The sequence below is a fragment of the Lacerta agilis genome, chromosome 9 (assembly GCF_009819535.1).
Source record: "Lacerta agilis isolate rLacAgi1 chromosome 9, rLacAgi1.pri, whole genome shotgun sequence".
Classification (NCBI taxonomy): domain Eukaryota; kingdom Metazoa; phylum Chordata; class Lepidosauria; order Squamata; family Lacertidae; genus Lacerta; species Lacerta agilis.
The window spans coordinates 60,512,300-60,525,342 of NC_046320.1; the positions used below are offsets into that span (position 1 = coordinate 60,512,300).

The 13,043-nt window shown below is 44.5% G+C and overlaps 1 protein-coding gene across 3 annotated transcripts in view; it reads right to left on the reverse strand.

The window, feature by feature from the left end:
* ARHGAP24 (Rho GTPase activating protein 24) overlaps positions 1–13,043 on the reverse strand; it is a 314,093-nt gene that overhangs the window by 106,526 nt on the left and 194,524 nt on the right. The window contains exon 1 of one of the 3 annotated variants that reach the window (XM_033160679.1): positions 8,802–9,055. The exons of the other annotated variants lie outside the window; for them this stretch is intronic. The gene's annotated coding sequence lies outside the window, so the exon portion shown is untranslated. Of the gene's footprint in view, positions 1–8,801; positions 9,056–13,043 lie in introns of those variants that run through there. 3 annotated transcript variants of the gene reach the window in all.

Below are 13,043 nucleotides of genomic sequence, written 5' to 3' on the forward strand. Positions count from 1 at the left end.
AAGGGGACGACAGAGGACAAGATGGTTGGACAGTGTTCTCGAAGCTACCAACATGAGTTTGACCAAACTGCGGGAGGCAGTGGAAGACAGGAGTGCCTAGCATGCTCTGGTCCATGGGGTCACGAAGAGTCGGACACGACTAAACGACTAAACAACAACAACAACAACTGTGTGGGATGCTGACCAATCAAACATCCAAACCCACCTTTGTTTTCTTGTGCCCATGAATTGTGTGACGCAATTATGCTTTTGTGCTAATGTTTTCCCAGTAGCTGCTACAGTTTAGAAGAGGTGTTTTGAGGCACCCTGCTCACTTTCACCCCAAATCATGCCACTCAACAAGACACATTCGATGACAGTAAAAGCCAAGTGTGGCATATGTTCCATTGTTGATCTATGAGCAGCACTTTTCAGAAACCAAAGAGGAGAGATGTTTGTGGCACAAGCATGGGTAGTGTAGGGAGAAGAATCAGTTTTACAACCCAGTTAATTTCACTCTTGACTGTTGAATGGGGTCACATTTCATTTCCTGTTCCGTAAAAGAATGGCTTTGGAAAGAAAATACCAAATTCACGGATCACCGTTTTTCAATGGGTCTTTGCTACAGATCCCTGTGCGGTCAACTTCATGTCTACTTAAGAGATATTTAGTGCTGCCCTTTCCATCTTGGATCTCATTTTTGTCAAATACTTCCAGTCTATGACCCGTACTTTTATTTCTAGAGACTGATGGGAGATCAGAACACAAGCAATCATCTTTTTGTTTTATTTCATGCCAGCCCAGAGATCAACGTGGCAAGAGATGGGAGGAATGAAATCAATGGAAACAAAATGAACTGTATCTTTTTCATCCTGGTGCAGTAATATTCACTACTGCACACATCAACGCTTAACTGCATTGTCCGTAACCTACCTAACAGCCACAGAGTTTGTGTATAAAGCCTTGACATGTGATAGCAAGACATGGACTGAAGAACAGGGACCCCTATTAGGAATTGAATCTAGAGCATTGAATCTAGAGCATCACCTCTTTCTAAACCAAATGACAAAGAGTATACTTAACCAGTCCTGGGCAGGAGCACAGGGAGTTGCCTTAAATACCACACCCAACAGTGCTGTCACTGGAAACAGTTCTCCCGCATTTCAGGTTGGGGGTCTTTCCTCGGTTCTTCCTGGAGTTGCCCACCCTTGGACACATTGGTTTGTGAGGGTTACGGTGCACCAACTGCAAGTACTCATGGTTGAAACAGATTATCTTGCCCCATATCCATCTAGGTTCATGCCTGGTCATGGGCCTGAACTGCATTGGTTGCCCTGATCAGGGCCGGATTTAGGCTGCGCTGTGGTCTAAATCACAGAGCCTAGGGTTTGCCAATCATAAGGTCGGCGGTTCGAACCTCCGCGACGGGGTGAGCTCCCAATGCTCAGTCCCTGCTCCTGCCCACCTAGCAGTTCGAAAGCACGTCAAGTGCAAGTAGATAAATAGGTACCGCTCTGGCAGGAAGGTAAACGACATTTCCGTGCGCTGCTCTGGTTCGCCAGAAGTGGCTTAGTCATGTTGGCCACATGACCCAGAAGCTGTCTGTGGACAAATGCCAGCTGCCTCGGCTAGTAAAGCGAGATGAGCGCCGCAACCCCAGAGTCGTCCGCAACTGGACTTAACGGTCAGGGGTCCCTTTACCTTTTCCTTTAAGCTACTGAAGGTAATGGGGCCCTTTATATGTCCAGCTGTCCTTTGCTAAAACAAATTGTTTTTTTGTGTTGAATATATGCTATATGGTAATTTATGGACCTAATAGGTATCTAAAGCCATTTGCACATAGCAAAGTATGTATTTTATCAAAGTACATCCAGGTTTTTTCCCCTTTACATTTTTTGGGGGCCCTAAGCTATAGCTTGTTTAGCTTATACATAAATCTGGCACTGGTGCTGATGGATAACTTTGGGCACAAAAGTAGGTATACTGCTTCAGAATCTACTTTCTTTGTTCTTGACCCAAGTTCTCATCATTCACAATATCAGTAAAGAAAAACAATCCTTTTATTCCTTGCAACCGCCACACTATTCTTTCCAATAGCCAGCCCGAAATTTAACTTTGTTGTGTGTTAGTTATGTGTGCCCATATAATCTGTTGTGATGAATTTCATTGATTCAACTACCTTTGGGCTACCCTGTATAACACTTTTCCCAACTGGTACTCAGATACATACCAACTCAGATAGTGATCATGGCTAATAGAATACTACCCACTCACACAAGTGTCAGACACAATGGCTACATATCAAAACCAATTCCAATACTATCCAGTTCGTTCTGGTGCGGACACAACTCCCCTAGTGAAATTTCTTTTCTTTAAAAAATATATTTTTTATTAAAGATTTCTTAGTTTACAAAAATATGTGCGTTGTCTCTTTTTTCAAGTTGTGTTTTCTACAGATCAGTTTCATTTGTTGTGAGACATTAGTGTTACATACAGTTTTAGGTTAGGAAGAGAACAGGGGGAGAAGGGAATGGTGAGTGGGGTGGGGTCAGGTGGTTATGCTGCTATTCTTCTACTTAGTGTATGTGTGGGTGTGGCTCCCCTTTATCACATACATAGCCCAACAAGTCAACAACAGGAATCCGCTGACAGCATATGAATCAATCTGGCTAACCTTATTCAGAAACACACACACAAACAAACACACACACACACACACACACACCGCTCACATACAAAAACAAATCTCACTACAACCAACCAAAGACAATCAAGCACACCCTAGGCCACCCCAACTTATCTCACCACCAAGAAGAAGAAGAAGAGGAGTTTGGATTTGAAATCCTGCTTTATCACTACCCAAAGGAGTCTCAAAGCGGCTAACATTCTCCTTTCCCTTCCTCGCCCACAACAAACACCCTGTGAGGTGAGTGGGGCTGAGAGACTTCAAAGAAATGTGAGTAGCCCAAGGTCACCCAGCAGCTGCATGTGGAGGAGCGGAGACGCGAACCCGGTTCCCCAGATTACAAGTCTACTGCTCTTAACCACTACACTACATTGGCTCTCCAGTTTCAGATGGGATGCATTCCAGAGCTCCGGTCAGATACCAAGGTTTCCACAACCGGAGGGACCGCTTCTGCGCATGAGCGTGCAGCGAAACCTGGAAAAATACTTCTGGGTTTGCCGCGTTCGCATCCTGAAGGATACGTAACCGGAGGTGTGCATATCCAGAGGTACCACTGTACAACAAATGAACAGTAAGAGAACCCAAAACCCCTAGCGAAATTTCAAAGAGAAAGCAGCAAAGAAACACCTTCACCCAGAGAGAGCCCTTGAGCAACAACTCACTTCTGCATTGAAACTATCCAAGCCTGACTTCGGATACTCTCTGGAAGCGATGCGGCACCATTCTGTTTGGTTTGCCACCTAGTGGCTAATACTGAACAGGTAACAGAGCATTTAAACTGAACATCTTTATACATTAAGCAATGGGCCTTGCACCTTAAAAGCATCCAAATCAAATGCATAAATCATCTCGGCGATCCTTCCAACAGCTTCATAAAACAGGCTAGTAGTATTTATATAAATCACCCATGTATATCTTTATACTGGATTTCTGAAAACCCTCCACATTGTTGATTAAGGTCAAGTCTGACTAGCCACTGGCCACAGTTTCTAACTCTCTTAAAGGTTCAGGTAGAACCCACCCCTGCCCTGCAGTTCTGGGATGCAACTGCAGAAGTGACCAAGCATTCAAACCTACAACTTCTTTCACACACACAGTATATGGCTCTGCCACCGAGCAGTAATTAACAAGTATCAGAAGGACGGTATCTTTAAAAAGGCTGGCAGTAGGGAAAATCAAGTAGTCCACCTGACTGTAAAAATTCTTGTTGGATACAAATACTGCAACCCCCCCCCCCCGGAACACTAGAGGATGCAAACAACATTCGTAACATGGAAAAGAAAAAGGGAAGTGACTTTTATTTCCAGTACTTGACAGCAAAAATAACTTGAGCAGCAGCAGCAGCAGCAGAGTTAGCCCAAGATCTATTTTACAAGACTAAAATTGCCCCAGCAAGAGGCCAGATTTGGATTCTATGTCTTTGCTAAACCTCCCACAACCCTCGGTTAGGTTTGTGAACATGATGAACAGCTGGAAAGGTCATTCAGGTACACCAAATTGCACCGCAACAACTTTCTTCTCGTGTTACCAAGATGGGTCATAGCCTGCGAATAAGCTATGGGCAGTGAAGATTTCCAAAGAAAAGGGTGAGAAAAGTGTTCTAGACATTCCAAAGTCAAGGAGATAAGAAATGTAACAAGCAGCGCAGCCCTGAATGCTGGAACAATGGTTCATTATAAAGCTGCCTGGAGCAGTGTCAGTCTACTTAGCCTCCCCTATCTAACCTGGTGCCCTCTAGACATAATCCATAACCCCCAACCAGTGGCTATTCTGTCTGGGATTGACTGGAGTTCCAGATCAACAATATCCAGAGGGCACCAGGTTGAGGAAACACTAGTCCGCTCTGATTGCCAGGAGATTCGTTTCACTGGGGTTGTGAGGGACTCAACCTGGGACCTCCTCCATGTAAATCCCACACTGTACCACAGAGCAATATTCAACTATGTTCTACTCAGAACAGACCCATTGAAATGAATAGCCATGATTAAGTTGAGTCCATTAATTCCAATAGGTCTGCTCTGAGTAACACTCAGTTGACCCACTGCTACCACCCACTTTAATAACTAGATTAAAGCTGTACTAGATGTTCGGTATAGCCAAGACTGCTCCTCCAAATCCAGAACCTCTGCATTCTAGACCATCTTCCAAGATTTTGTGGGGACTGGGGCAGAGGGAGCGTATAGGTATGGTCACTGACAGGCCCATGCAAAAGGGAGCGGAAGTCCAGTACACTTGCCCTGGGCCTCAGAAGGATAAGCCAGTTAGCGGGGCGGACACCCAGGAAACAGCTGATTATTTTGTTTGGGTTTATAACTTTATTCTAACAAGGTTCCCACCCTGGGCCTCAGACAAGCTCTGCATGGGCCAAGTCACTGGGGAATATAGAAGGGAGGAAGTAGCACAATCACAAACACTGCCAGTTTCCTTAACTGCAAAAAAAGGTATTTCTTGCACCTGCTCCTCAACGAAGTCTGTTCCTTTCCTAACTTTCCAGCCTCCTGTGACAGCCATGTCAACACATTTCAAAGGGCTCTAAAAGTGTTTCTTCTGAACCATCTCTTTTCACTCTCCTGACCATACATTTTTATTCAACTCTGTCCAGCGTTTCCCAGCTCATGTTTACTTTGCGTATTCTGGTGGCACTCAGAACTTCCGCTGGGTGTAAGAAGACAACGCTTCGTACTATCGCAACAGTGCCCTTCATGCCATCCCAACTAGGTTTGTTCTGAGAAAAAATTCTAAGGGAATCACATCTCTAACTGATATGGCTCTGAGATGTCATGCCCAATGTTGCTTCTCTCCCATGACCAAAGTGTGTCATTGTGCGGTCAAGGAAGTTAGCAGAGACTGTGCCCGAGAAAGGTATAGCGCTGGCTTTCTTCACAATCATTCCCGCTCAAGGGGAACAATATTTGCCCTGCCCCCGCGGCTTCACAGTTTGAAACAGCCGCACCAGAAACCACTGGTGCGCAAATATGCCAAAAGGACTCATCTAATGAAGCTTTTATGCTGCGGTACATTTCGCTGCAAAGTTTACTTTTTCCCTTAGCACCAGATAGACTGGTCCGTGACCAAATCCTTTTGATGAAAACTCACTTGTTGGCTGTCAGTTGAGGACTGCTACTTTATTTTGCATTCGAAAGGTTGAGCCGACTTTCCACACTGCGAAAAAGGGTGAGCAATCCAAAGTCACCCTCTGCGGATGCTCTGAATTCATTCAACATAACAAGGCTGCACAAAGCCAGAGCAGAACTGTGACAAATGGCAGAATAGCCTTTCTTGCTTTCCAAACAAAGACACAGGCAGCAGAGCTGCAACAGCTCTTATTAGTGGAAAGTGGACAAACGTGCCCTTTGAGGTTAATAACTCTTAAACTAAGGACTAAGCATCATTCACACACATAAATAAGGCAGAAAACATTTACAGTAACTAGGCAATGCATAATGCGATGGGACATTTGGGCCGTAGCAATTCTAATTAACCTTCTCAGCTTGTTACTTGGGTTTTATTTTCCTGAAGTGTTTTGGTGATGTTTGTGCAGTGTGGATATATAACAGTAATCCCTTCTCAAGCACTCGCATGATTTGCAAAAAAGTGGGCATGTATTATTGCTTTAGTGGTGGGCTCCAGGACAATAAATGAACTGCAGCAACACCTCACATATATCCAAGTCTGTCTATTTTGCAACTGTTTGAGTCAGCTGGCTCAAGTCATGGGGAGACATAACGGGAGCCGGCCCAGGATTCCTTGAGGACTGGGCCTAGACAAAAGGCTTTTCCTGGTGAGGTCTAAGACAGCCAGCTCAAACAGAGAAAGGGTATCTTAAGCACAGCAACTCTAAAATTATGGTCTAGGGTCGCAAATCAGCTCCCCCTTTGCATAGGGACAAGGCATCATATATACTTACTTCAGGAAAACTCAGGCTTAAATTACAACACAGTGGGATGAGGGCATCCACATATCTTTCATGTCAGCCACCTTAGCCACTGTTTGTAGAAGGCTTTGGGGCAGAATGATTTGGCCAAGGCAAGGAGGAGTGGGATTTGTGAATTACATTAAGGCAGGTGTAAAGGACATTTGGCCCTCCAGATGTTTGCACAACTCCCATCACCCCTGGTCATTGGCTAGGGTTTACTGGGGCTGATGGGAGTTGAACTTCAACAACATCTGGAGGGTTGAAGATTCCCTACACCTGCATTAAGGGATCTCCTGTCTGCTAATTCGCACACCGCAACAGAACAAGAGAAAGTCAGGTTTCGTTTACCATGACTCTCAGAGTTAAGAAAATAGGATAGTAGCGATGATGCCATTCCAGCCATGCTCCACAACACCTGCAATTGTAGCTAGAAACATCTCAGGCACCTGGGATGCCCCTAGGATGGTTATCTTAATTACCGTATTCATTTTGCGGTTTCAAATTATACGTACCCTAAGTGCCTGACATCACGAGATGCATAGTCAAATGGCAAACAAATCAACTGTTAACCACCATGCTTGCAGTCTATTTCCGATTCCTTTTGCAGGAGTCGTCAGGAAGGCTGGGACCAATCAGCTTTGGAATATACCCAGTCTGGCAATATTCAGTCATCTACATAACCTGTGTGTGAATGTATATTTTGTGTGTGTCTGTGTAATAGTCGATTGTTCCTTGACAGTCTCGCAATATTCTGCCATGCTTCTAGTGCAGCCAAGATTTAGTGGGTAGGTTTAGCTCACGTGTCAGTGGTGTTCCTGAATGCACTTCTCCATTTGTTCCAATGAGAACAGGTAAAGCACCACACTTAGGGAAAATACTAGAGTGGAGCGAGCACACCAAGATGCACTCTGCACTAAGAGGTCTTGTGATATGCAAACTCTCTCTGTGCAAATCCCTTCCCTATCTCGCTTCCAAGTATTTATGCTAGTTTAAAATGTAAGGGCAGATCAGTAGCCCTTGTGGTTGCAGGGAGGGAGGGCTCATGAAGATGTGTGGAGAGTTGTTGCTATCTGAATGTGGGATCTGATGGTGGTCAGAGGTCTTCATCATAAAGATAAGTTTCCTTTCATACTGCCCAGTGCTTCGTCTCTGTGCCTTTATACGGTACACCTGTTGAGCGCATCTGCTGATGTTTGAGGCTACATCATCCTCACTTATGCCATGAATAATATCACTTGGGGGGGGGAATCCCTATTTTGGGAGAAGGAGATTCCAAAGCAGCAAGAGAAATAAAATTACGTTGCAATAAAGCTGGGTGCTATTTTCCTAAAGTTGCATGATTTATTCCAGTTACAAAAGTTTGGATTTCAAGCAGGTTTCAAGGTATGGGTAGGCACATACAGTAGGGAGTTCCAGGCCGCATCACCTTTGCTAGAATCTTATTTCACACACGTCTCAAGTGCTGTTAGTCAGGTCTTTGTGCCATAATTTCAAAACGGAGAGTTTGCATATGCCATACCAGCCTTAAAGGTAACGTACATGTAAGTGGAGATTTATCAGCTCACTTTTGTCTCATGCCGGCATATAACACTGCAGCAAGTGGCTATGTGTACACAGGTACATTGTCTCAAACAAAAGGTAATTGTTATTGGGGCTACCCAAGCATTCTTCACCTGTGTGTGTCAAAGTTACTGCTAGTTTACAGAGTTCCATTTTACTATTGTAAAACGGCAATAATAAACCCTGAATGCAGTAAAAAGGGGTTGCGAATCCCACAAACTTTCCCTCTAAAGTTTGGATCAACAATAAAACATTGCACAATCCTAAACACAACACACCCTCCAAACAAACACCGGGATAAAATCACAGGTGAGCAGTGCATCTGCTAGGTTTTGAATATGCAAAGAGAGTTGTTGAAAAATATAATTAGCTTCATAGGAAAACACCACCACTTGAAAACAAATCAAAGAAGCAAAACCCCATCACCTCACCACTTTGACGCTCCCAATCCTCAGCATCGAATCTCGTGTGTTAGGAAGGATTAGGGCACATACAGATTTCCGAGTAAACCCACACACACAAGTCTTCTAGACTTTGGCAGGCTTTGGAATATATGAGATGTTGCTAGAGCTGAGACAACAAGCATCTCCCCCACTCCCCCACCCCAAGCAGCTGGATCTGGAAACATGCAAGAAATGAAAAGCAAGACTGAACTCTCACCTTCCTCAAGCAAGTATTCCCAGGGAAACAAGAGCCAGCTACAAATGCGGACACCTCCAGCGCTGCCAGCCCAAGCTGCTGCTGCTGCTGCTACTACGAGCCGCTTCCCAGCTCAGCCAGCATTGCCTCTTGCACTCCCACTATCTGTGCGCTCGCTGCAATTTCTCCCATGACTCCATCGCACAGGAATGGCAACAACTTCTCTCTCACTAAACACCGGTGTGGCACTGGCAACACACACACACACACACACACACAGAACTGTTGAATGTCAGGTGGGGAAGGAAGGCAAGGGCAGTTGCAAGGTGAACAGTGGGAGCCCAAAGAGGGGAAGGGACCCCCCGCCCTAAACGCCTTTGGAAAGGCTCGGCTTTGAAAGCAGCGCCGAGCTATATAAATCACAGCTTGAGACAAACGGGAGGTCAGGAGAGCAATGAATCAGAGAATCCAAAAGGGGCACTGACTCCGAGCCAGCCTGCAGACACAAGAACCCTCTCCCGACTCCAGTCATAAACAAAATAGGGGACGGGGGGGGGGAAACAAAAATACTTTTACACTACAGAATTTGCCATCAAGTACTGTGTGGCCAGAGCCATTCAATTTTGATGGAAGTTGGTAATGCTTGTTGTAATGGAGAGAGAAATGTGGGAGAAAGCACTTCGGCTATTAAAGAAAGATCAGATGAAAGATGCCCATATACAGCTGTTTTTTGTTTTTTTTTAAAAATAAAAAAAATAAAAAAGTCTACCATTTCGTGAAAAACATATTTTGGACACGCACATAGTGACTTTAAACTTGTTTGATGTTTTGACTCAGTTCCTGCAGAAGGATTCCAAAGGAGGACGTTGGAAGGAAGCTTTCTCTCCCTCTCTCTCTCTCCCTCTCTCCTTTTTTCAAGCTTTAATAGCTGATGGTTGCAAAAGGAATTTGTGGAATGAAACCCTGAAAGTCTTAATCAGATGGTAGCTGCGAGTGACGGGGCGTGCTAAACTTAACTCCTACTTTTTCTCCTCCTCCTCAGACACAGGATACAGGGTCAGCTGATTTCAATGGGGGGGTTGCATGGGAAAGCAAAGCAGTGGGTTGTGTCCCAACCGACTCAAAGAGTGCAACTTTAGAGAAAAGAGCAATAAAAACGTGTGTGTGTGTTTCTGTGCATTTATATACAAAGCAAGGTAAGATTTAAAGAAGGAAAACAGTGCACAAAAAGTGCTGCAGAGAAATGTAATAACCCCCCCCCATACATTAACAACACCTAGTATTAATTCTCTGCAGTCAATATGTTTTACTTATGTACATTGTTTGCCCTTAACTTACTGATCTCTTTGAAAAGACCCTCTGTTACAGTTTCAGTACAGGAGTTCTCTCCCACCCACTCCGGTTCATTCCCGCAGGCTGCAAAATCAAGTGGCTTATTGTGTAGGAACTAAAAATAGCTAAGAGGTTTTATTATTATTATTATTATTCAAGTACTTGCCGAAGTTACCCTTGGGCTGAATGCCATGTGACCAGGCAGCTAGTTAACTATCAGAGAGCAACAAGAGAGACTAAAAAGTGCCATTCAGACCATGGCTGAAAGCTAATCTGTAAATGGAAATGGATAAGCAGAGATGTGCAGGGAGGAAATGGACTGGAGACTAACACAAAAAGAAGTGAACTGACTGCAACCTAAAACTCATCGTCCCCCCTCCCCCCAAAAAAAACATACCCTGAGAGCATCTTTTCATATTTTGACCCATCTTCACTAATAATAATAATAATAATAATAATAATAATAAACTAGTTTCAAGTTGGATTAAGTTGAATGATTTTCCCATCCCACCCCACTGCCAAAGGACCTTGGGAATCATACATCGCTTGAAGGTCATGGGAATAATTTATTGGGGCCCTGAGTTATTTCACAGAACATAGGAATGTGCTTCTTAAGTAGAGAAATAGACTATTTGTCCATCCAGCCCAGTAATGTCTACACTTATGGGCAGCAACAGAGCCAGTGTGGTGTAGTGGTTAAGAGTGGTAGACTCGTAATCTGGTGAACTGGGTTCGCGTCTCCGCTCCTCCACATGCAGCTGCTGGGTGACCTTGGGCTAGTCACACTTCTCTGAAGTCTCTCTGCCCCACTCACCTCACAGAGTGTTTGTTGTGGGGGAAACAAAATAAAAATTTCTTTCCAGTAGCACCTTAGAGACCAACTAAGTTTGTTCTTGGTATGAGCTTTCATGTGCATGCACACTTCTTCAGATACACTGAAACAGAAGTCACCAGATCCTTAAATATAGTGTGGGAGTGGGGAGGGGTATTACTCAGAGGGTGGTGGGAATGGGGGAGGAAGGGAAAGGAGAATGTTAGCTGCTTTGAGACTTCTTCGGGTAGTGATAAAGCGGGATATCAAATCCAAACTCCTCCTCCTCCTCCTCTTCTTTCCCATTGCTGGCTACCTCATTCTTCTAGCTAGACATGGCAGGGATTGAACTCGAGACCTTCTGCATGCAAAACAAGTGCTTCACCACTCTACAGTCCCAACCCTCAAACAAGGTAGGGGCAACCTGTGGTCCTCCAATGCTGGACTCCAGTTTCCAACAGAATGGCCAATGGGATGATGGGAGTTCAAGGCCACCAGTCTCTCATTCCTGTCTTCAGCGATAAATCCCAAGGTTCTTTACTTGGGAATCATGAAGGTTAAGTACCGGTAGTTTTGAAATCATCAAGTTCACAGCGTGGGCATGCTCATATTCCCCCCTATGTTTGCCATTTTAAATAAAAGGACACATTCAACTCATGTAAAAACACTACTACATCTTGAACAGTGGGTAGAGGAATTACTTATGGCAAAACAAGACAAGGCAACTTTCCTTGCAGTTATCAATTGTTTAAATGGCTCTTTAAAAGTAAATTTAAGGCAGAGTGGGCCAAATAGGAAGCAGAAGTTTTATTTTGAGTCAGACCATTGATCCATCTAGCTCAGTATCGCCTACATTGACTGTCCAGAGTTTAAGACAAAGGACATTCCCAGATAAATTAATCCAGGGGTCAGCAACCTTTTTTCAGCCTTGGGCCGGTCCACCGTCCCTCAGACCATGTGGTGGGCCAGACTATATTTTTTTTGGGGGGGGGATGAACGAATTCCTATGCCCCACAAATCCCAGAGATGCATTTCAAATAAAAGGACACATTCTACTCATGTAAAAACACGCTGATTCCCGGACCATCCGTGGGCCGGATTGAGAAGGCAATTGGGCCGCATCCGGCCCCCGGGCCTTAGGTTGCCTACCCCTGGCTTAATCGGTAGAGCATGGGACTCTTAATCTTCAGGGTCATGGGTTTGAGCCCCACATTGGGCAAAGGATTCTTGCATTGCAAAGGGTTGGATCACATGAGCCTCTTGTTCCCTTCCAAGTCTACAATTCTATGATACCGTGATTCTGAGCTCCATCTGGAGATGCTGGGAATCGAATCTGGCACCTTCTGGATGTAAGGCAGATGATTTACCATGGGTTTACAGCCCTTCATAAATGTGGACTGAGGCGCTGCTGTGGAGGGTAAAAGGTCATTGAAGGTGCCATGTCTAACTTGGCCCTCACTAGCAACATTTTTATATCATCTTTCCACCAAAGTACTCAAGCAGGTTCCTGTTTTACAATAATGGCTTACAATCCAAGATACCTGATATGAGCACAGTCCTAATAGCTTTCTAAGAATTATTTGTGTGTAGTATTCAGGCTTCCACAGCAAAATGTTCATGACATTACGTTTTCCCCATTTACCATGAATAAATGCTGCTGTTACTTGTTGGTGCGCTAAGCAGCATTTTCATTAGCTTGCATCACAGTGGCTTTTGTTTGTTTGTAAAATGGGGATACCGTAATGTGTTTCACCTTAGAAGAGTAACTGTAAGTAGCGTGGTTGCAAACAGATCGTCTCATGGGGCAGGCGTCTAGATCCTGTTCACTCTCAACAAAACAAGCAACATCCAGCTCATATCTGCCTCTTTCATTCTCTCCCATCATCCTGGCAATCACTCATTAGCCTGTCACATTGGATGGACAATTGCTTGTTTTGGGTGTCAGATGTGCTCAGTCGAGTCACAAAGTTTTTATAGTTTTAGCACCTGTTAGCCTTACAATGCCAACAAATCAATGGGAATGGGAGCTGGATTCCATTCCAGTGTCTGCACAAGATGACTGTTAAAACACAGCCACGGTTCAGAAATGAAATGCCAGACTACTTGCATTTAAGCTAGTT